The sequence below is a fragment of the Marmota flaviventris genome, chromosome X (assembly GCF_047511675.1).
Source record: "Marmota flaviventris isolate mMarFla1 chromosome X, mMarFla1.hap1, whole genome shotgun sequence".
Taxonomy (NCBI): Eukaryota; Metazoa; Chordata; class Mammalia; order Rodentia; family Sciuridae; genus Marmota; species Marmota flaviventris.
The window spans coordinates 110,547,341-110,573,812 of record NC_092518.1 but is presented as its reverse complement, the minus strand read 5'-3'; the positions used below and the strand labels follow the sequence as shown (position 1 = coordinate 110,573,812).

Below are 26,472 nucleotides of genomic sequence, written 5' to 3'. Positions count from 1 at the left end.
CTAGATATCTTTAATTTCATGACAGATTGTCCCAAAGTGAGTTGTGTCATCATATATGTGGGAGATAAAGATCTGGCTCTCTTTTCCCAAATCTTTTGCTACAAGAAGGTGACTGATGCTAACAGATTTCTGTATAATTGGTTCCAAGAGCTCCAATGCTGGTCTGATTTGTTTTTCACATTCCTTAGTTTCCACAGTTGTACTAATGATAGCAATGGTCTTCCCTCGTGTTGTCACATTATGTGCAGAGGAGGTCATGCAGACATAGATATTTGATTTTCTATTGACATGGTTCTGTAGAATAATTATCTGACAGCAGTTGGCATCTTTGGTGTTCTTGATGGGGAGGCTGAAAGTATGCATAGAACTCTGGTCAGCTGGCCTGCTTTTTCTACCAGATCATTTACATAGCTGGAGTCATAAATGAGCTGCTAACAGTGAGCAATCTCTCCTTCAGACTTTACAACAACCTCTTTTCCATTTTGCATGACAGTTTCTTAGAATTTGTTTATTCAACATCTAAGTACCTCCATAAATATCACTCAGCCTTGCAAATCCTTGTGGCAGTTCTCCAAGGCCATAGAGTAGATAAAGGTATGAGTTTTTGCCATATCTTGCCAAAGACTCACTATAATGTTTATTTCTATTAATGGTTTCACAACATGTTTGATCTAAGTAGTCATCATTTCTGTAAAGTATAGGAGTATGACCAGTAAAATCTATAATGTCTTGGCCCAAATCAGATTTCTAATACAAATCTTGAATTATGGTGTTCTTAGGATCAATACTTTCAAAAGTTCTAGGATCTTTTTCATCAAAGTTGGCAACATATACTAGGAATTTTCTGAAGTGACATTTTTCAAACGGTTCCATTAAGCTAGACACCAGGGCTTCTGTTTCAGTGGAAATAACTAAAATGTATGTTTTCCTCCTTTATACACAAAGCTTCCTTGGGTCACTTTGAAATCCAGATAGCGAGTCACTTCTGTATAAAGCAGCATATTAACCAGCTGATCATTAGCCATGAGGAACTTGGAAATTAAGTCAACATTCCAGTCTCTTCCTCTCCCCATTGATGCTGATACTGATTCAGTGGTGTTATAGAAGCAGTTTACCCCCCATAATGTGGGTTTTGATGCATGTGAAGAACTTTTTTTCCATTCACTGACATTATACTGGACAGAATACATGCAAAAACCCTAAGGAAACAGAAAGGTGCTCAGGCCATTTGGGACCCTAAGGAACCAGGAATACTGGAAAAGAGGTAAAATGGAGCTGACTATGAGGCAAAGAAAGAGAACAGCTGGGCAGGGAGGGGAGGGCTGGTACCAGGACAAATTTTGTGGACTGATTTCACTCATTTTCATCTTAGAGATATATAATTGATTTTCTTTAAGTAAGATAAACTCATCTGCATAACTTATTATTTGCATGTCTAACTGCCCTGCTAGACTCTCCTGTGAAATGTTGAATAGAGGTTGTAAAAAGGGATATCCTTAACTTGTGCCTGACTTTAGGGGAGTGACATGTAAACTTTCATGATAAAGTATGACTATTAAGTTGTAGACATAATAATGAACCTTATCAGGTTGAGAAAATTGCTTTTTATTTCTGGTTCATTGACTTTTTTTTCTTGAGGGATTACTGAATTTGTCAAGTGTACATTTTACACCCATTGCAATAGTATTTTGGTCCTTTTTCTCCCAGTTGCTATGGTATATTACACCAATGATTTGAAATGTTAAAATAACCTTGAATTTTTAAAATAGAACCCAATTGCTTGTGGTATGTAATATGTGTGTGTATATATACATATACATATATGTATATATACATACATATATATACATATATATATATATAATATATATATATATATATATATATATATATATATATATATATAAATGTTTTGGTATGCAAGTATTTTTAAAATGACTTTTGCCTTTCTATTCATAAGTTACTAATTTGTCATATTCTTTTTTTGTGTTGTTTTTTTTTCTGATTTTAACATTAAATTAGTACTCAACTCATAAAGCATGTTGCAAAACATTACTTAGTATCCCATTATATGAGGAAGTTTGTGAAGAATTAGATTTAGTTATCTTTAATAGGGCTAAATTTCACTAGTGAAGTCACATGGCCTGGATTTCTTTTTTAGAATTTTTTTTAAAAAAATTGATATTTTAGTGTCTTTAATTATTATAAGTCTATTTAGCTTTTGTTTTTCTTTCTGAGTCATTATAGGTAGTTTGTGCCTTTTCAACTTATTTAATTAGTTGACTTATTTCTATTTCTAGTATTCCCTTATAATTTTTTAAAAATTTCTCTAAGACCATTATTAATGCCCCCTCTTTCATTTCATTTACAAAATTTGTATTTTGATTCTTTCTTGCTCTATTTACAAATATAAATAAAGTTTTATCAATTTTTTCATCTTTTCAAAGAACCAACTTTTAATTACATTATATTTCTGCTTTCTGTTCTCTGGTTAATTTCAATTACTTTGAGTTTAGTTTACATTTGTTTCTTCAGTGTCATAATTTTAGCCTGTTACTTTTAGATCTTTTTTTCTCTTTTTAATGTAGGAAATTCCCATTTCAATTTTTCTCTATGGACTTCTTTTTTCTGCCACCTCTCAGTTTTGTTATGTTGTATCTTCATTTTCATTCATCTCAATGTATTTTCAAATTATCTTTGTCATTTTTTCTTTCAATTACTTAGGACTGTATTCCTTTATTTCTACATAATTTTGAATATTCCAAATGCATGTTTTTACTTTCCAATTTCACTCATTTTCATTGGAGCATTTACTCTATATGATTTTTATATTTTTAAATTCATTGAAAATTATTTATGGCCAAGTCTGTGATCTCTCCTAGAGAATGTTTTATGTGCACTTCAAAAGAATTTGTGTTTTCCTAATGCTGAATGTTTTGTCTGATATAAAGAGGCTGATTCATAGTGGGATAGGGAGGGGCATCATGGGAGGAATAGAAGAACTCTAGATAGGGCAGAGTGGTGAGAGGGCAAGGAAGGGACAGGGGGTTAGCAGGGATGGTGGAATGTGATAGACATCATTATCTAAAGTATATGTATGAAGACACAAATTGGTATCAACATACTTTATATACAACCAGAGATATGAAAAATTGTGCTGTATACATGTAATAAGAATTGTAATGCATTCCACTCTCATTTATTTTTTGTAAAAATCAGTTAAAAAAAGAATTTGTTTTCCTGTTGGTAAGTGGCATATACATATTCATTAGATCTAGTTGGTGTATAGTATTGTACAAGACATCTGTTTTTCTCATGGTTTGAATCTGGAGTGTCCTCTAAAGATTCATATGTTAACAGCTTTTTCCCCAGTAGAGCAGTTTTTAGAGGTGGGGCTCTTGGGAAGGGATGGGATCATGAGGGCCCTCATATCTTTGGTGGGTTAATATATTGATGGATTAAAAATTTCATGACATTATTGGGAGATTGTGGAAACTATAAGCAGTGGAGCCCGTTGAAAGAAGTAGGTCACTAGGGGCATGCCCTGGAATTCTGTATTTTGGCCCTAGCCCCTTCTTCAGTTCCCCACTCTGTTTCCTGAATGCTACAAAGTGAGAAGCATTCCTCTGCCTCAGCTTTCTGCCATGATATTCTGCTTGCCAACAGGCATAGAAACAATACAGCCAGCTGACCATGGACTGAAACCTATACAACCATGATGTAAAATCTTTCTTCCTTTTAATTTGTTTATATCGGGTATTTTGTCCCTGCAATGAAAATCTGACTAAAAAAGGTTTCTTGTTCATCCTCTGCCATGTTCTTTTCATGATTAATAATGGCACATTTAAGCTTCTATTAATGTTGAATTATTTATTTCTCCTTTTTATTCTCTTGGATTTTATTTCATGTATTTTGGGGTTCTGTTATTAGGTGTGTGCGCATATCTATATATCCACATATATATGGTGAGATATATATGTTTATGATTATATTTTCTGATATATTCATTATTTTTCTCTTCTAAAATATATTTATATGTAGTGACATAATATTTGTTTTTTTAGTATAACCACTTAAATTATGGTACCATTTGCATGCTATTTTTTTCTATACTTTTTCTTTTAAACTGTAAATTTTAGGGAAAATGTATCTCCTATGTTTAACATGATTGTGGAATTTTAAAATCTACTTTAGATTGTAGTTTTTAATCCATTTTCATTTAATTTTATTGATAGATATATGTCTAAATTATAATTTTCATTTTCTATATGTATAAATTCATTTTTATTATTGTATCTTCCTGCATTTTTGCATCAAGGTAATATTTTATTGTGTAATATTTTCATTCCTTCAGTGATTTTTTACTGTTATTAGATTTAATTTCTTTTTTTTTTTAAAAAAATCAAGGCATTAAATTCTTTTTTAAAAAAAAATATTTATTTATTTATTTTTTAGTTTTTGGCAGACACAACATCTTTGTTTGTATGTGGTGCTGAGGATCGAACCCGGGCCGCATGCATGCCAGGCGAGCGCACTACCGCTTGAGCCACATCCCCAGCCCTAGATTTAATTTCTTATTGCTTACTCTGTGTTTACCACATATACATACTAGTGTATCAGAATCTATCAGATTAATATAAATTTAATTTCAGTAAGAAGTAGAAATATTACTCCTTTAGCACTCAGCCTTCAATTTTGTTATGCATATTATTCCTATACATTTTAAAACCAAGCATTGCATTGTTATGATTTCTTGTAAAATTCTATGTGAACTAAAGAAGATAAAAGGGAAACTAAAAACATATTTTATTAAAGGAGTTTGTATATTTACTTTTTCTAGTCTTCTTTATGTTTTCCTGTCGATTTGTTACCACCTTGTGTCATTTTCTTATTTTAACACAGCTCTGCTTGCACTTACTTCCTTTGTGATATCATTGTTGGATATGACACATTCCAATATGTTTTGGGTCCAATAATATAATTGTATACGTTTTGTTGCATATAATTACTTTTGCAATCAGTCAAGATAAAAATAGAATAAATATAAATATATATTTTATTTATTACTTATACTGTTGCTCTTTATGTTATTTTGTGTATCTGAATTAATGTCAAGGATTCAAACTAAAAAAAAATCTTCAGTAGCTGTTTTAAGGTAAGTCTACTGACAAAAAATATTCTGGTTTTGCTTAGCTTGAAATGTTATAGCTCACCCTTCTGAATAAATGATTCACTGTTTACAGTTTGTTTCCTTACTTCTAGGTTTTTTAATATATCATTCCAATGTCTTCTGGCCTCCATTATTTCTGATTAGGAGTCAGCTTTTATTCTCATTTATGTTTTGATGTATATAATGATTCACTTTTTTCTGATTTCAAGATATTTCTAGTTCTGAGCATTTTCTCTATGATATCTCTTAGCATGCATTGTATTCTCTTTGCATTTATCTTTGTGGAACCCGTGGAGCTTCTGTTTCCATTAGGAAATCAAATTTGACAGCAGATATGATACCATCAACAGAAAACTTATGGAACATACAGGGAATGAGACTTTGATACAAATATCATGGCCCATTTAGAAATCAATCATGTTGTTAGTGGTTGGAGAATCTAGTGGCATATCCTTGAGTTTCCATGGACAATAGAGTAAATGGAGGCAGTGAATATCCATTGAAAGTGGCACCATTAATACCATCCCAGGTGGTATTTTTTGGAAGAAACTGAGTATGCCTTTGTTTATTTTCCCATGTTCCAGATTATTCATAAGCTAATTTACATATTTTCAACAAATTAGTTTTAGGTTTAAATTAAATCAGGTTAAATTAAATTTAGGTTTAAATTAATTAATCAGCACTGATTTTTATTTTTTCAGTCATGAACCAAGTATGCATTCTTTCTCATTTTTTAAAAGTAAAGATACTAAGTTTAGACATGTCATAAACTTATGTGGATTTTATGAGTTAATTTATAAAAATTTATAAGTATATTATGTATTAGACATGTAATTTACAATATCTTTATTTTGAGATATTCCAATTGATATGTTATATTCTTTTCTTAAATTTTTTTTAAGTTGTAGTTGAAAATAATACCTTTATTTTATTTATTTATTTTTATGTGGTGCTGAGGATTGAACCCAGTGCCTTGCATGTGTTAGGCGAGCACTCTACTGCTGAGCCACAACCCGAACCCCTGATATGTGATATTCAAATGGACACTAATCAGGGCAAACAAAATCATTTAAAGGGTTGTTGTTTAAAACAGTGTGGACAATTCAGGTAAAATATATCAATATGTTAATTCCACTTGTTTATCAGATGTCTAGCATTTTATTAAAGTCATATTATCATGTATGTTGAATTTATAGTTAAAGATAAAGTGAGTTAATTTTTTAAAAGATGACACCAGAGATCAATTTTAAATTATATTATGAAAAATGTTTTTTTAAAATATTCTACCTTAAACACTTGAGTCATTGTAATAAATTATTGAATGAGTCTAGGTCCTTATTAAAAGGCAAAATCTACATTTCTTATATATTTAGGAAATTGTTTTCATAAGAAAACTAAAATTATTTTTAGGAATTAGCAAAAATTTAAGCCATTTGATTCAAAGGTATAACTCAATGATAGGAGAAGTACATCAATGACCAGGAATAATGATATAATGGAATCTTTATATTCAAAGGTCCTCTGTTGTTTTTCCCTCTACCCAAAAGCAAACTATTTGTTTCAATAAAATTCAAATGTAGGTGTCTAATGTCAAGTATGTACATGCACATGAATATAAGCTCAAGTTTTAAATTTTCTTGGTAAAGAACTAAAACAGCAATTTGGATTTTAAAAATCTGCACTGCATTATGGGGTCTGAAATAGTCAGCTGATATATCTTCATGGATGATATTAACAGAATTATTATCACCTCTTATTTCATTTCATGACAAGTAAAAATAGTTTTTGGTTTTCCTGACTATTAAATGCTTACATTTAGGAAATTGTGTTGTCACTATAAATTTTATCACATAGTAAAGTACATTTATTTGAAATAGTCATTTTGATTGTTTTCATATGCAATATCGCCTACATAATGAACTTTACAGATTAACTAGTTACTCACAATTTCTTTTCAAGGAGAAAAAGGCAAAGAACTTAATGTACAAGTGAACTAATTAATAGTAGTTATAAATTTTTACATTATTTAACCATAGTGATCAGTGAAACTTTTTGAGTTTATAGTGCCTCATCTCCCAAATCCCTCTAAAATTTGTAGCTATGTTTGGTTATTCATATATGTTACAATGTTTGACTTTATATGCTAATTAGTCAGAGGCCTCCAACTTTGTTTTAATACACATGAAATTTAAGACTCTGTCATAACCAAGATAACCCTTTGAAATATCTCATATATTTCTAATTCTAATATTCAAGCTTTAGCTCACAATTGTGCACTCGTTAAAAATGCCTTCTTCCTCCATGGTAATTTAATTCCATGTCTTTTCTAAACCACTATTTAAGACACTATTTAGAACATTACTACTTCCATCAGAGTTGACAACCCTCATCTTACTCCATTCATTATCTTAGTATCAGTCTTTTTCATACTTGACAGCATCATTTATACTACAAGTACATGATACTGTATAATCATACTTTTCTTACTCATATGACTACTTTCAAATTGGATTATAATCTCTTCCTAGTTGTAGATCTTTCTCAGATATACATATATCAATCATGTAAGGTCCAATGGCAAATAATTACATAAATATATTGGAAGGGTTAATTACAGGGGTGAACTAATTAATTTAATATGCAATTATAAAATTATTTGGCTTACTGAAATAAACTCAGAGATGCCATGGAATATTCTTTCATCCCAAATAACCAATATAATAAAAATCCTAAATTATTCATATTCAGCTGTACTATGAAATATAAGATAAGAAATGGACAAAAGGTGATCCTATTCCATATTCTAAAAATTCTGAGTGGCAGTTTGGCCTACTCTTTTCAAAGAAAAATTATAATAGAGCACATTTTTTCATTTATTTTTAAAGCCACAGAAATAAAATATTATCTTCAAAGAGTATTCACAGTTTAACATATCCATTTTATGGAAGGAAAGCATCACCATTATAGAATGACCTACTTGCTTAGAAATATTCACAAGTGAGAAATTTTCAGTGAGGCTTTGGATTCTTGTTTCATATCCATGTTTTACTAGGTAATCTTTCTGTATGAAGATCCACAAGACCTGCATAAAGCAAGTATAATACAGAGCTGTTTATCACTTGGGTTGCTAAATCCAACATATTCTAAATATTTTCAAGGTTCAGCTTTGTGAATGAGCGTTCTGTCTAATGAGGAAGTGTTATTACTATAATGTGTACTGTTAAAGCACATGAGGTTAAACACTTATAATATATCCATTAAAAGTTTTAAAAACAATTAGTAGATCAATAATCTCAGTGCATATTCTTCTCTTCATACATTTAAATGGAAGAATCATTTTATATTTTTTAAATCAGTGATTCTTATACTTTGGAGGAAATCAGTAGAATTTATTAGATTTAGGCTTAGGACAAGTAGAAAATTTAAAACTTTAAGTAACAGTAAAGTATTTCTATTATAGAAAAATAATAATAAGTATAAATTAAGAAATGTATTTAAATAAATGAAGTTTTGTGTATAAGTCATATGTATGTAATGTTTTTGTTAGGTGAACAACATTAATTAAATATTGTGCACTGATTTCAGTTCCTCAAAGTCATATATTGAAGCCTTAACCCCCAGTGTCTCAGAATGTGGCTGTATTTGGAGAATGGGCTATTAAAGAAGTAATTAAGTTTAAAGGAGGATGTTAGTTAATATCCTAACTTTCAACCTTAAGGAACTGAACTAAGAACAAGTGGAATAATACAATAAGATTTAAAGCAGAATTTGATGAAATAAAGAAAAACAATGTACAACCAATAAAATTTAGAGTTTTTTAAGTCATCAAAATTTACAAATACTTAGCCAGAGAACTATGAAAGCAAAGAGAGAAAACTCAAGCAATTAAAATAAGAAATGAAAAAGGAGATTTTACAATTTATGACAGAAATAGAAGTAATTATGAGAGAATACTATGAACAATTGTATGCTCAATAAATAATAAGCTGGGAAAATAGTAAATTCTTTGAAACATATAACCTACAAAGAAGGAATCATAAAGAAATACAGAATGAATATATGAATAAATAGTAAATTGATTGAATCAGGAATTAAAATCTTTTAATAATGAAAAGTCCTAGACCTGATGGCTTCACTGGAAAATTCTACCATATTTTTAAGAAGAATGAACATCAGTCTTTCTAAAACTCATCCCCCAAACTGGAGTACAATGTATTTTCAAGCATATTCCCTGAGACCATTATTACTCTAATATTAAAATCAAAGACTCTAGGATAAAACTATGAATTATTCCTGATGAATATTAATGCAAAAATCCTCATAAAATTCTTGAAAACAAAATTCAACAACACATTAAAAAGATAGACATTATGACTAAGGGAAATTTATTCCTGAAATGCAATAATGATAAAACATACAAAAATCAATAAATGTAACATATCACATAAAAGAATGAAGGACAAAACCACGTCATCTTCTCCATTGATGCAGAAAACACATTTAACAATGATCAACACCATTTCATGATAAAAACGTTCATCAAATTGGGAATAGAAAGAAACTATCTTAATATAATCAAGGCTATATGTGGAAAGCTCATAGCTAACATCATATTCAATGGTAAAAGACCCAAAGTTTGTAAGATCAGAAACAAGGTGAAACAATATGCTTTGTCACTCTACCTCAGAATAATTTTTATAGTCACAGCCAAACAAATTTGGCAAGACAGTGAAAGTAAGTCATCAATATTGGAACAAAAAGTATAGAATTCTCTCTCTCCACAGATGACTTGTTTTTATATGTAGAAAACTCTAAATATTTTCAACATATACACACAGCTGTTATAACTAACAAAATAGAATGAGCTAAGTTGTGAGAAACAAAACAAGGATGCAAAAGTTAGCTGTATTTCTACACAATTGGAATGAACAATCATAGATAAAACTATTTTCTATTTCTACAAATTTTACTACTTCAGCTACCCCATATAAGTAGAATCATACAGTATTTGTTCTTTGGTGGAGTGATCTATTTCCCTTAGCATAACATTCTCAAGATTCATCCATGTTGTAGTGTGTGGCAACACTTCATTACTCTTTAATGGTACACAATATTCTGTTGCATGTCTATATGACATTTTGTTTATTTGCTCATTTGTCAATGGACACTGATTTTTATTCCACCTCTTGTTTGTTGAAAACAGTGATGCTATGTATACATTGTGTAAAAATAATACTGTGAAAACTTGCTTTTGATTATTTTGGATATATACCAAGAAGTGGGTTTTCTGTATAATAGGTCAGTTCTTTCTTCAGTGTTTTGGCACAACTGCTATTGTTTTCCATAACAAGTGCACCATTTTACAACCTCAGAAAGAGTATTTGAGAATCCCAGTATAATAACATGTTAAAGAATAAAATACATAGATACTAACCAAGGAGGTGAAAGACTTATACATTAAAAACTAGAAATCATTGCAGAAATGAGCTAAAGAAGATGTAAATAAATATAATATATATTTTATATTAATGGATTAGAAAATGTACCATTTTCTACATCCCTGTCAATACTTTTATTTCCTGTGTTTTACAAAATTGGAGCCAATATAAAGAGAGTTAAGTGATATTATTTTGGTTTTGGTTTGCATATCTCTGATGATTAGTGTAGTTAGCATCTTTTCATCTGCATTTTGGCCATCTGTATATCCACATAGGAGAAATGTATATTCAAACTCTTTGCCCATTTTAAATTTGTTATTTGATTATTTTGTTGTTGAGTTGTAGGAGTAATTTCTACACTGTGGATATTAATCCTTTAACAGATATATGAGTTAGAGACTTTTCGTGGACAGACTTCTTACTACAATGATTGTCCTTTTATTGCCTGTGCTTTAGGTGTCACAAGCAAGAAATTGTTGCCTAATCCCATCAATGATGATTTTTTTTCCTCTGTGTTTTTCCTATATACTGTGCAGTGTTGCTATGTAGTTCCAGAGTTAACCTGTCCTTTTAGCTTTTATGTCCTGGTGACTCCTTTGCATCACTACTCTTGTGCTTTAGGGCCCTTCTTAAGTAAAAGAAGTGTTGATTGAACACATGCACTGCAATACTGTAACAGTTAATTCAAGAACAAGAATGTTGACTAAGTGACTAACAGGCTGGTAACACTTACAGGGAGAATACACTGGACAAAGGGACGAATCGTGTTCATGCTGGACAGAGAAGGATAGTGTGAGAGTTCATCATACTACTCAGAATGGTGAATACTTGGAATCTTAAAACTTATCAGTTGTTACTTCTGAAACATTCTATTTAATATTTTTGAACTCTGGTTGACAGTGGGTAACTGAAACTTGAAAGTGAAACCACATGTAAAGAGGGAGTATTATATAAAATTCTGTGGCATTAAGTATTAACATTTACTTATATGAAACTTATCACAAATTTCATTGTGTGAACATCACAACCATTCATCTCCAGAACTACTTAATTTCCCCAAACTGAAGCTCCATTTGTGTTAAAGCCTGTGTTTCCATTATCCTCAATTCAGGGCTCTGGAAAACATGATTCTAGTTTCAATTTCTGTGATTTTACATATTTCAAACCCTTCATATGAATGTAATCATATAATATTTGTATTCGTTTGTTCTTTGTACTTACCATTTTGTTTTAAAAAATCATTTATTTTGTGGCATATGCCAGGTTTCCTTCCTTATTAAGACTGAATATTATGCATTTACAGTATTTATACCATGACTTTGTTTATTCATTTGCCCATCAATGAACATTTGGATTAGGGTTAGGTTGATGCTATTATGAAAAATTTTCTGCTATGTAAATATGTTTAAATTCTATTTATACTTCTTTTGTGTATATATCCAGGAATGGAATGGCTAGATCATATGATAAATATATGTTTAATTTTAGGGAAACCACCATATCATTTTCCCTAGTGTATGCTTTTTCATTTTATATTACTACCAGAAAAACAAAAACATTTCAATTTCTTCACTTGCTTGCCAAGACTTGTTTTGTAGCTTTTTGTTTGTTTGTTCCTTCATAATAGCCATCCTAATAGGTGTGAAGGGCTATCTCATTGTGATTTCAATTAGTATTTCCATAATTGCTAGTGATGTTGAATACCTTTTTATGATTTTATTCACCGTTTATCTTTTTTGGATTAATACTTATTCAGGTTCTTTATCCCCTTTTTAATCTTTTTCATTTCTTTTATTTTTTCTTAAATTGACAAATAAAAAATCGTGTGTGTGCATGTGTTTGTATGGTGTATGACATGATTATTTGACATATGTCTATATTGTGTAAATGCCATCTAAAGCTAGTTAACACATGCTTTAACTTACATACTAATTTTTTAGAAGAAAACTAAAAATCTACTCCCTTATCGGTTTTCTAATATGCAATATACTGTTATTAATTATACTCATCATGATGTGCAACAGACCTCTTAAACTTATTCCTCCTGTTTAATTGATATGTGATGTCCTTTGTGTAGCATCTCACCAATTTTCCTATCTTGTATCCTTTGGTAACCACCATTTTACCTCTTTTTCTATCACTTTGACTTTTTTACATTCCACATATAAGTGGCATTGTACAATATTTGTGCTTCTATTTCTGGCTAATTTCACCTAAAATATTGTCCTTTAAGTTCATTCATGTTATTGCTAATGATAGGATATCTTTTATTCAGTGGAAATAGCTTTATATTGTGCATATATACTATATTTTCTTTATTAATTCTTCTACTGATGAACACTTAGTTTGTTTCCATATCTGAGCTCTTGTGAGTATTGTTACAGTTAACATGGAAATGTAAGAATCTCTTCAACAATCTTTGGAAATATTCCCAGCAATAGGATTGTTGGATCATATTTTACTTCTACTTTTAATGTTTTGAGGAACCTTAAAAATGGTTTCCATAAAGATTCTACTATTTTTCATTCTGGTCAGTGGTGTAAAAGTCTTCCTTTTCTCCAAATACTTTCCAACATTAATTATCTTTATTATTTTGGTAATAGCCATTCTAAATGTCTGAGTCAATACCTAATTATAGTTTTAATTTTCCTGATGATTAGTGATACTGAACATTTTTTAAAATGTTTATATATTTATATATAAATATTTATATATCTTCTTTTCAGAAATGTATACTCAGGTCCTTTGTCCACTTTTTAAATTGAGTTATTTGTTTTCTTACTGTTGTTTGAGTTTCCTGTATATTTTGGACATTAACTCCTTTTCAGATATACGGTTAGCAAATACTTTCTCCCAGTCCGTACAGTGTCTCTTCACTCTATTAATTGTTTTTATGTAATTTTTATTTCTACATTAAATCTTTAGGCTTGAAAATTTACTGTTTTCATAATTTCTTTGAATTGTTTTTTCTCAAAGTACACTGAGCTTTCTAAACACAATTTATTTTGAATTCTTTGCCAATAAAGAAGACAACGAATGAATATTTAAATAATATTGTGCTATTGTGAGTAGGGAGAAATATCTGGCCTCCAAATGAGGTGGAAATATTTAATTGGTGAAAGAACAAATTAATTTTATTTGTCTATAGAAGACAATACAAATTTGAATAATTTTCTGGTCCTATTGATTTATTCAAATTTTCTACAAAATTAGGTTTGGATGTATTAGTATGTTCAACCCTTCCCTGGATAAATGATGTCATGATGTGACTACAGTTATTTACCTGGTGGCTTAAAGCAGTGGTATAGATCAATCCTGAAAGGACCTTTGTAGTCTTTCAGTGCAGAAATATCTATATTGTCTTAATGGTGCTACCATTTAACACTGAAAAATGAAACACCTCTATAGAACCAGAGGTTTAAGTTGCAATATAGAAATTCTAAAATTATAAGTTCATTTCCTTGAATACCTCTGTCCAATATATCTCAGTGTTCTTCTTCTTCCTAGTCAGGGCCTTGACAGTGGCATAGATGTCATGCAAGCACTGAGAATTCAAACATACCTGGAACTCCACTACCCTTGTAGTTAAATTTTAAACCTGACATTTATTTTTGCCTGGTTATCAATAAATGCATTTCCTTATATGCTAATCAAAAAGGCCAATGATTTTGCCCTTTGCCTGGTATTACTGAGTTATCACATTTCACCATTTTTATTCATAGGACTTATGTCACTTAGCAAGAGCCATAAAATTCCATTATCTTTTAAATTATACTTTTCCAAATCTCTCATATCTCTGAGATATAATACTCATGCAGTGTATTATGTCTCATTGGTGTGTCTGATTACAACTCAACAATGGTGATTAAAAAAATGGAAAAACTCTATAACATGTCAGATGCTACCTATGGGGTCTTCCTTGACACTGGGGTTGTGAATGATTTATATAAAAATCAAGTTTTAAGTTCTGCTTCTGCAGACTTCTCAGGGAACAATTCTTTTATGTTATGTTCCCTGGGAGCCTGAGAGAAAAACATTAAGAGAGTTACTTGCATGCAGGAAGTATTTTTGTGTGTGCTATTGGTAGCCAATAGTTGGGAGGGAATGAGGGAATAAAAATTGGACATATTCCTAAGTTGAACTGTGGTATATGGAGCCAGGGCAACAAACTCCCACTGTGGAAATCTTTTACCTTTAGTCATTCATTGTATATGAACTGTACTTGAGGAGTCAGCACAATATTAACCATGTCATCAACCTTTAACTGAGGACAGTTCCTGGGGAGAGATTCAGCTGTGAATTCCAAGCAGATAATACTCCTGGAAACTGGGAGGTGAATACATTTGCACTGAAGTGTAGGGTGTTGGAAGTACAACTTATTATCTACTACAATTTTCAAAATAGTCACATTTTTCTGACATGGTACACTCTACATTATCTTTACCATTATAGTTGAAACTCTTCTTATATTCCTGCTTTCAAATCCATTTTATTACCAAGATATTTTGAGTACCAGAAAATAATATACATTCATTTAGATCTTCCCATTTCTCAAGTTCTAGTCTTTAAATAAGTACTTCCAATACTTGGCATATTATCAAGATAGTTCTAAGAATTTATTAAGTTACAGGTTCACAGGGTCTACTCTCTCTGAGATTCTGAATAAATAGATCTGCTGGCTTTTGTTCCTTATACTATTTTTGTTTTATCTTTGAATTTTTCTTTGAATTATTTTTTTATTTTTGTTGTTTCAAATGTACCCTGAGAAATTCTGATGCAGCCAACATAATCTGACATTTACAAATTATAGAACTAATCTATTCCTTGAGAAGCATTTAAAATATGAGCATCAATTTGATCCGAACACAAAAGAGCATTCAACTATTCTAAAAATTGTAGGCATAGGCTTATAATGATTCTTCCATATTTATTGTGTCTCTTTTGCAACCTATGTACATATTGGGGCTAGGTACATCATGTATATCCATAAAATATAAGAAACACAATTCATTCAAGTTTAGGATGCATGATTTTATCATCTATGTGGAATAGTTCAGAAGCAAGTCTATCACAAAGACTCATAATCTTCAACAAAATTTCCCATCCCATTCTTCAGTAAGAATATGATACAGGAATACAAAATGTTAAATGTCTAAATAAAATTATCACTGCTATAGTTAATGGGTTCAGAAGAAGGCAAATAAGAACAGTTCTGACAATTTATATTTACCACCAACTTTTCCTTAGCAATAAAAAAACTACATGGTGTCTGTAAGTCACTCTACACTAAAGGTATCCTCAAATATTTTTTAAAAGATAGAAAACAATTCAATCCATTATCTACGTTCTTCTGAGTTATTTGACTACTAGAAAAGTAGTTATTGACTTTAGTTTGCCTGTCTCGGATAGTGAAAGAACACTCTTTTTGACAAATGACATTTGGAGATGTGAACATCCACATATAGAAACGTGAAATAGGAACCTTACCATATAACATATATAAAATTAAAATAGATCCAATGTGTAATAGTAATAAAAGTAATAAAACTCAAAAAAATGGGAAACAAGTTTTGTCGTTGGATGTAACAACAATTCCTTGAATTTAATACCAAAGGCAAAGGCAATAACAGAGATAAATTTATCAAAATAAAAAAACCTTTTAATATTAAATAGCACTATCAACAGAATGAAAATTAACCAAAATAACAGAAGATGTTTGCAGATAATACATTTGCTCAGGAATTGATATCCAGAGTATGTACACATTTCCTATATCATGACATCATAAAAAAAAAAAAAAAAACTGATTGAAAAATGGTGAAAAGCCTTGAATGGTCATGTCTCCAAAGATATTATGATAGTGACCAATGATATACACAAGAAACAATGTTGAATATTACATTAGAAAAACATTCATTAGAGAAATATAAATTAAAACTATTAAAACTATAAGATATAACTTAACACCCATTAGAATTACTATTACTAAACAAAACACATGTTAGCAGGAATGTAGAGAAACTGGAACCTTTGTATGTGTTATGTTGCTGGTGAAACCACTGTGGAGAAAGGTGTGACAGTTACAAAATTAAAAATGCAAATTACCATCTGACTCAGAAATTCTACTTTCAGCTATTGTCAAAAATATGAAAGCAGGAATACAAAGAAATATTAGTAAATTCATGTTTACATTAGCAATATTTACTGTAACCAAAATGTGTAAACAATCCATTAGTTCATAAACAGGTGCATAAATTAGGTATTGTATATATTACATATGCATAAAATTGAATACAATTCTGACTTAAGAAGTAAAGAATTTCCTGCTTATGTTACAATATGTATCAACCTTGAAGACATTATGCTAAATGAAATAACATGACCACAAGAGGATAAATATCATATGATCCACTTATATGCAAACCTAGAATTATTAAATTCATAGGGATAGAAAGTAGACATTTGATTGCTAGGGGCTGGGGCTGGAGATTTGGGAGTCAGTGTTTAATGTATACCAAGTTTCAATAGGAGAAGATGAAAAATTCTGGAAATAATTGGTGATGTTTTCACAGCAATGTTAATGTATTTAATGCCTAGAATTATAGACTTAAAATGAATAAAATGGTAAATTTTATACCATGCATATTTTATAATAATAAAAAATGCATACCTAATATGGTAAAATATTTAATGAGAAATTAAACCCAACACTACAAGCAGAAAACACTGAATCAAAGAGTCAACAGAAGTACATTTGTTGACCCATGTGAAATTTAGAGTTACTTGTCAGAGTTTCAAGAGAAAATTATTATAGGACAGAAAGCTTAGAGAACACACAAAGGGGGCCTTGAAATACTCTTCACAGAGCTAATTACCAAATTAAATATATTACTTCTAATAGTGCCACGTCTTAAAGAAGGTAGTATTTTCTGTAAGTTTTAAGGCTCAGCATTGATGGAAATTATAATCATTTACACTGAAAATCTATGACCAAATGTATGTTCCTCATTAGGATTTTAATGCAAATTAAGAATGCCCAAATGTTACGAAACATTGCAAGATAAGCCTTTCATATGAAGTCTTCCAGAGTTTTATTGTCTCCAGATATCTGACACAAATGTTCTTCCTATTAATAGGCCAATGAATATGAGCTTACAAAGGTAATAACACTATAAGAAAATTCATGAAGATTCAGATGAAAAATTAAATAACAACCAGACTAGCAAATGTATATAGTAACTACCAGATGCATGCAGATTAACAATGTGTTTAACAAACAGATCAAAATCTAACATGTACCAGGAAATTCTAAAGAAGTGAAAGCAATTACAGATATACTAATATCAGATGCAAAAGTTTTACAATTTTGTTAGTATCCTAATAATTTGTGATTATAATAAAAATATTGTTAAAAACTACAAGAGGGACTGGGGTTGTGGCTCAGTGGTAGAGTGCTCGCCTAGCATGCATGAGGCACTGGGTTTGATTCTCAGCACCACATAAAAATAAAGATATTTTTTAAAACCCTACAAGGATGATGAAAAGGTCCACAATTATGGATGGAATTTTATATATCCACATACAAAAGAATGAAATTGGATCCTTATATGACACAATATACAAAAGCTAACTCAATAGAGCTGTAGGGGGGAAGGAAAGAAAAGGGAGGACATATGGGATAACTTTAACAAAATCATGTTATATGCATACATAAATATATCACAGGGAATTTCACCTTTATATATACATAGAAATCACCAGTCCAAAATAAATAAATAAATGGGCATAAGGAATAGCAGCAGAGTGGGGGAGGAAGAATAGGGAGATGCAGGAGGGCAGTAAAAGGGGGATATGAGGGTTGAAATCAAATTTCATGCATGTATGATTTTGTCAATGAACTGAACTACTGTGTATAACTATAATGTTCCAATAAAAAGGCAAACTCACACTAGATGAAAAACTCAAATATAAGAGCTAAAAATTTGAAAATAATAGAAATCATAGGAGTAAATATTCATCACTGTTGAGTATATAATAATTTCTTAAAATGAAATAGTGCAAGTGACAAAACCAAAAGAATAAATTGGATTTCATCAAAATTAAAGCTTTTGTGCTTCAAGGAACCCCATCAAGAAAGCATAAAGATAATCCACAGAAAGGTAAAAATCACTTGCAATACATATATTATATGGAGATTTATTTAGGATATATAAAAAAGAACTCTTAATACTCAATCATAGAAGACAAATAATCCAACTGAAATGAGGCTAAAGTGGTGTTAAAACAAGATATTGATATTGATATTACACAATTCTGTATACTCTAGAACACAGTGAATTTATTTCAGTGGCAGAGCATCCACTCATCCCTGGATTCAATCCCCAATCCAAAAAAAAAAAAAAAAAGAGAGATTTTGTATGTGAATTTATCTCAATAATGCTCTTAGTTCTTATAAAAATAACAAATACAATCTAGCACTGTATTAAAAGAATTATACACCCTTATACACCCATATATAGTTGGAGCAAGCCCAGGAATAAAAGATTAATTTAACATTTAAAATTAATTAGTGTACTTCATATTAATAGAATGATGTGCAAGAAACTTAATGGAAACAGAAAATATAATTTGATAATATTCAATCATTTTTTATATTAAAAGCTGTCTACAATTTAGGAATAGAAGGGAACATTATCAACCGAATAAAGTGAGTTTTTTTTTCTAAAATATCTCAGCTATAATAATACTTACTAAATAAAGGACTGAATATCACATTTCCCACAAATGTGAAAAATAAGGCAAGGTTATCTAGTCTTGCCACTTCTATTATCATTGGACTAGAAGTTTTAGCAAGTACAATGAAGCCAGCAAAAGAAGTGAAAAGAATCCAGATATGAAGGGAAGAATAAATCTGTCTTTATGTGTAGAAAGCAAGACTATTTCTAAATAGGAAATTCCAAAACAATAAAAAATCCTTAAAAACTTCAAAGAAGTAAAAAATGAGAAAAAATAAACCTTGAAAATAAAAAAGGAATGAAAGTCAAATTAATAGAATATATAAAATAAGCAAATAAGCATTCTATAATAAAAATTAGAAATTGTATAGTTCTGTTGAATAAAATGAATTCAGCAAAGTTACAAAATGTTACATTAGTATACTAAAAATAATTATACTTCTTTTTATTGATGTAGCATAATTATGCATAACAGTAGAATTCATTGTTACATATTCATTTATAAATGTACTATGACAGTATAATCTGGTCAATTTAATTGTCCAGTACCTCATCTTTCCCTTGCCTGCTCTATACCTCTCAATCACCTTCTTCTACTTTACTGATATCCTTCCGATTTTAGTGGGATCTCTCCTCTTTCTTTCTTATTTTGCTCTAAATCACACTTCACTTTCTGAGTTTCACTTATTTCACTTAGTATGATGCTCTCCAGTTCCATAAATTTAACAGCAAATGGCATAGTTTCATTTTTTATGTCTGGATAAAATTCAATGGTATATGTGTTTATATATATATTCCTTATTCATTCATTCATTGATAGGCACCTAGATTGGTTTCATAGTTTGGCAATTATGAATTTTATTGTTATAAACCTGAGTATATATGTATATATGCATCACTATAGTATACTTTCTTTCTTTAGAATAAATACTGAAGAGTCATATGGCCTGATCATACAGTGGTTCCATTCCTAGGCTTTTGAGGAATCTTCAAGATGATTTCTGTAATGGGTGTACTAATTAACAGTATCAACAATGATGTAACAAGTGTTTCTTTCTTCCAACATATTCTCCAGTATTTATTGTTATTTTTATTCCTAACAGCTTCCATCCCAACTCAAGTAAGATGAAATCTCAATGTAGTTTTGATTTGCATTTCCCTAAAGACTTGGAACATCTTTTCTTATATTTGTTGATCACATGTACTTCTTTTGAGAAATATCTGTTTAATTCCTTTGCTTATTTATTGATTTGATTATATGCCTTTTGATGTTGTTATTAGTTCCTTATATATTCTAGATATTAATTCTCTGTCAGAAGAGTATCTGGAAAATTTTTTCTCCCATTTTATAGGTTCTTTCTTCATGCTTGTTTCTTTTGTTTTGCCAAAACGTTTTTAATTTTATGCCATTAAATTTAGTAATTATTGGCAATATATCCTGAGCTTAAGGAATACTATTAAAAAAGCCATTGTCTGTGCCATATTTTCGAATGTTGATCCTGTGCTTTCTTCAATAATTTGCAAAGTATCTGGTCAAATTCCTAGATCTTTGTTCCATTTTGAGTTGAGTTGTGTGTAGGATGAGAGATAAGGATCTAGTTTAATTCTTCTACATTTGGATATCTAGTTTTTCCAGCACCATTTTTTGAGAGTACTTTCTTTTTGCCAATGTGTATTTTGGGCACCTTTGTCAAGGATCAGATGACTGTATCTGTGTGGGTTAATCTCTGAATGTTCCATTAGTCTATGAGTCTGTTTTTATGTCAGAATCATCAAGTTTTGTTACTATAGTTATGTAATATAATTTGAAGTTTGGTATTGTAATGCCTCTAGTATTGCTGAACTATATCATATTCTTTCAGAAGAAGAATTTCTTTTAATATTGCTTGTGAGGCAGACCTACATTTACTTAAGTTTTGTTTGATAAAGTTATTATTTCCATTTCACTTCTGAAGGACACTTTCAGAGTACACAATTCTAGATTTGTGGGTTTTTTTTCTCTCAACAATTTCTACCTTTCCCTCTACTCTCTTCTCACTTACATTGTTTTCTCCAAATATTCTATAGAATGAACAGAATCATTCAATGTAACTATAAAATATCATTGAGAAAGCAAAACATGCAAAAGAGCTTCAAAGGGAGGGACAAAGTTGCAAGGATTATAGTACTTGATTTCAGCAATAATGGTGAATCACTAATACTGTCATCAAATAGTAGAATTACATATATCATCACATCTCTTAAGAAAACAAACCTGCATATTATTTACTCTCCTAAAGGGAGAATACTTCCATGGCTGTCTATCAGTAGGGTCTCTGAGTGTAAAGTGCAACATTGATATTTTTATTGAGTATTTGGTATAAAACAGTGGTTTAATTTTAAAAATAGGGTGATGTGACAAATTGTTTTTTAAACTTGTTCTTTTTAGTTATACATGAAAGAACATGTATTTTGGCAAATTATATATACATAGAGTATAACTTATTCTATTTAGGATTCCACTGTTGTGGTTGTACATGATGCAGAGTTACCTTGGTCATGTATTCAAATACAAAGGTAAGAAAGTTAGGTCCAATTAATTCTACTGTCTTTCCTATTCTTCCCCTCCTCCCTTTCCTTTGTTTCCCTTTGTCTAATCCAATGGATTTTTATTATTCCCCTCCCCAACCTCCCTTGTTTTGGGTTAGCATCCACAAATTGGATAGAACATTTGCTTTTGGAGATTGGCTTATTTCACTTAGCATGAAATCTCCAATTCCATCCATTTACTGTAAAATGCCATTATTTAATTGTTCTTTATGACTAATATTCCATAATGTATATATACCACATTTTCTATATATATTCATCCTTTGAAGAACACCTAGATTTTTTTCATAGCTTGACTACTGAGTTGAGCTGCTGTAAACATTGATGTGGCTGCAGATATGACAAACCTTTACACAAGAAATCCATATTAATTTTCTGGGACTTCTGTTATGGAGTACCACAATCTGGGTGGTTTAATCAACTGAAATTATTTTCTCACATTTCTGGAGGATTGGAGTCCAAGATTAAACTTAGAGGAGTTTTATTTTTCCACTTGGGCCTATCTCCTTGGCTTGTAGGTGGCTGTTTATTCTGTGTTTGCATATGGTATTTCCACTCTACATGTTTGTGTCCTAATCTCCCCTTTAGTCATTCTGGATTTGGTAGCACTCCAATTATCTTATTTAACCTTATTTTTTAAAATTCCTATCTTCAAATTCAATCACATTCACAGATACTAGGTGTTAGGACTTCAAGATATCTTTATTTGTAGGTGGTGGCACAATTCAGCTCATAACAAATTTCATGAATATCGTGTGTGTGTGTGTGTGTGTGTGTGTGTATAAATGAATATATCCATGTTGAATCATCCATGTTGTGGTGTCAGGCACTTAGATGGGGGTGAATGCAAAAGTATCAGAAACATTTTTAGTAAAATAGAAATGAAAGACAATTTCTATATACTTATAATGGATAAATTAAAAAATTCCCTACAGTAACTATCATACATAAATACAACAAAACTGAAAGCATTTATTTAATTTCAGGAAAGAGGCAAATGTGCCTCTTATCATTATTCCTTTTTATCATTGTGCTGTACATTAAGAAAAAGAAAAGCATAAGGAACATAAAGAAGGCATAAAATTTAATTAATCACAGATGATAATAATGTACTTTTACATAAAACAATGATCTACAAACAAATGATTATAATTAATATAAATGTAGCAAGATTTCTGGATAAAATTGAATATGAAATGTATTTTTGTGCAATAGTGAGACTGTCTTCCTGCAATTTTGAAAATACAATGCATAGTAATATGAAAAATAATTTATAAGAAGTAAAAAAAAAATTATAGGAAGACTTAAAGACAACTTAACCTAATGGGGTGAATCATAAAAGTAATAGTGGTAGAGGCTATTTCTCATCATCCTTATTAGAGAATCATTCCTTGGTCCAAATCCTGTGTCAGTTGTGGATTATAAAACAGCCTTTCCAGAAAATGGACACATTGCTAACTTCACACTCAATGTTTCTGAAAAGTTACAATTTTAGAAAGTGGGAAAGGTGGATTTGCTATATTTCTGTATAATACTTAAGTTTATTTCATAAGGATTACTATGGCAATTTATTACTCTTATACCTTCATCACCTTCTTTTTGGGTGGTGACTAGATGTTTTTAGATCATGATTAGTAGTCCATCCTTCATGACATTAAAACAACATTTAATGATCAAAAGCAGAGGTTAAAAAGTGGTTAGCTCCAAAGAAGATTTTTTTAATGAAATGGATTTCTTATCCTGTTTTTGGATAATAAATGCTGTATATTACTTGAGTTTTACATTTTAAATCCAAATTAAATATTGACTCTTTAAGATCTAAGGCAAATAGTATTCAATTCTGGGTAAATGCTAATGTTTTTGAGCTATAAATAACCTGCGATTATATTCTCACAGTATAAATATATTCAATACCTTTCTAGCCTTTCTATAAAATAAATATTCCATTTGAATAATAAATAAGCAATATTCATCTATTCAAATAACAGGGTTTCTTCCTTTTATTTGCATATTATATTTGATATTGTTACTTTTATCCTTTTTACATTTCTAAGGAGACATACATTTGAACAAGTTTGTACATGAATAAATATAGTTTGCTACAAAATAAAAATTTGCAGTGACATATGTTCTGTGATAATCAGGAGTATACAATTATGTTAGAAGACTTCACTACTAATGTTTGAACTCAGCAGCAGACAGTGACAGAATTGGTGACCAGTTACACATGTTATCTCATCCTATTCATTCACTCTACCAAATTTCTATTTAAAAAGCTTTTAAGAAAAAAAAATATGAAGAAAGTTCAATAAAAAGATAATTCATAGGGAAATAGTAATTTCCTCACAAAGTACAGTTGCTTTGTAGATATGAGGTCAAAGGATAATTGATGCTTGACAAAAGAATAATTTCTGTTACAATTTTAAGGAACATTACTAATTATCACAAAAATAAAATACTATAATTTCACTAACCCACTATCCCATGCCTGAACATGTGAAGATTGAAAATGTCAGATGAGGCCAGATATTGTTTTACTACTTAATCTATCTTCTTTACTATGGGTCAACTTTTTAGATTGAGGGGAAAATATACTTATTCTGGATGCATTTGGATTGAGATTTTTAAAATAGTTACATGTTTAGGTTTTATAATGACTTTTTAGAGTTTGGATCTTATAAAATTACCTTGAAAAGTACTTGGCCTTTGTGTACCATTTTCATAGGACAGCTATGCTCATCTTCAGTGAAATTTGATATGTTTTCATTCCCAAAGAGTTGGAGAAGCTGAGATAGAGACTCATTTGACATTTGACATTTTCAAGCCTCCACACTTGGCGAGCTAGGAGGCTAATTCTTTTAAGAGTAATCATCTTATATAACATGTTTATTTTTTGTTGTCATTTCAGTGGATAACCCAAAACTCTATGAAAAAAATAATTAAATATTTACTTTTAATTTATTTTCAGCCTTGTAAGAGATCAAAGAAATGTTTAGTTGTTAATTTCTGAATCTCAAAGTCATCAAAATTTCTTTTTAAATAAAAAGCTAAATATATTAAGAAATATAAAATACACTTGTGTTATGGTTATTAAAACAATATAGCATCTTAAGTCTACAATGAGAGCAGGTTAAATTTCTGTTTTTGTTTATTTTAATTACTTTGTGGTTTATCCATTATTCCATAAACCCCATCGGTAAACTTCAATTGGTGGAATTCATAGCATTATTTGTATATACAGTTTACTAAAATGAACATTATTTTCCCTAAAGCTTAAATGCTTCTTCTTTTAGGTTGTATAAATATACATTTTATTTTGTGTTAGTTCCTGTAGGAAATGTACTTACAATGCTTCTATCTCTGTCCTTTAAATTTAATTCACATACAAGGACAGTTTGACCTTCATTCAAACCTTTCTTGATTCTTCAGAGCTTTCTAATTATGTAGATTTTATCAATCCATTGTTTTCCCCATGGATCTTATACACACTATGCATCTCAGCTCCAAACTCTCTACTTAAGTTATCAAGACTATAGGGCTCTAACATGACTTCCCTTCTCTAATATGGGGCCTGTAGACTCATTTATGGTAGTAAGCTTGGACAGTCATACAGCTAGTATTATTTGTTTCTGCTTAAATAGGGATTCCTATAATTGCCTAAAACCTTATTTTTCATATACATTGTCATTTTTATAGTGGTTTGCCAGGGAGATAATGATATGCATTATCCCAGTTATTTCATTAGGGGCTGAATAATAAAGCTATTATTTCTATTATCATATCCCTCTCCCGTATGACCAGACCATTAGTCATGGTTATTATCACATTGATGTTGTTATGTCTCTAGGTTCATAATAAATTTAATTTTTCATATTTTATACTTCCTTTTGCAGTGTGTGGTGTCTGAGTTATATTCCTTCCCAAAGTAGATTGAGAAGCAATTCCTCTGTGTGCATATATATATATATATTTTTTTCATAATATATTTTCACATATATATCAATATAAGTGAAAATGTGTATTATTAATAAATGAATATATATATTATGAATATATATCTAAAAATTTAAGTGTAAAACAGGTATTATTATTATTATTTTTTTATTTTTTTTATTTTTTTACTGTGCTTACAATTTACCAAAGCCCAAACAGGCAAGGTTGTTCGACAGGACAAGCAGCCTCAGTTTTTTCTACAGCTAGACCCCTGCTTTGGGACCTCCATCTGATCAAAGCGGTGTGTAGGCACAGTTCACCTGTTCTGCTTCACTCCTCCCCAAACAGGGAGTACTGGCAGCTCAGAGGCCCCACCCCCCATGCTGCCTGAGGACAACGGTTGCCTTGGTGACATTGTTTGGCTCCAGGTGACCATCCTTGAAACTGCCTCAGCAGGCCCTGGGTCACCAGAAGGGAGGTAACATTCATGGGTTGAGAACGGGGTGTTCTGGTGGATCGAGGACAGCCTGCTGGCTTCACCTGGGTGACAAGTTGAGAAGTCCAGCATCCTGCGGCTGTAAGACTTCGGAGGTAAGCGTGGAGTCAT

At 30.6% G+C, this 26,472-nt stretch overlaps 1 pseudogene; it reads right to left on the bottom strand.

Annotated features, from left to right (window-relative positions):
- Positions 1-26,472, bottom strand: LOC114096531 (rab GDP dissociation inhibitor beta pseudogene; annotated as a pseudogene).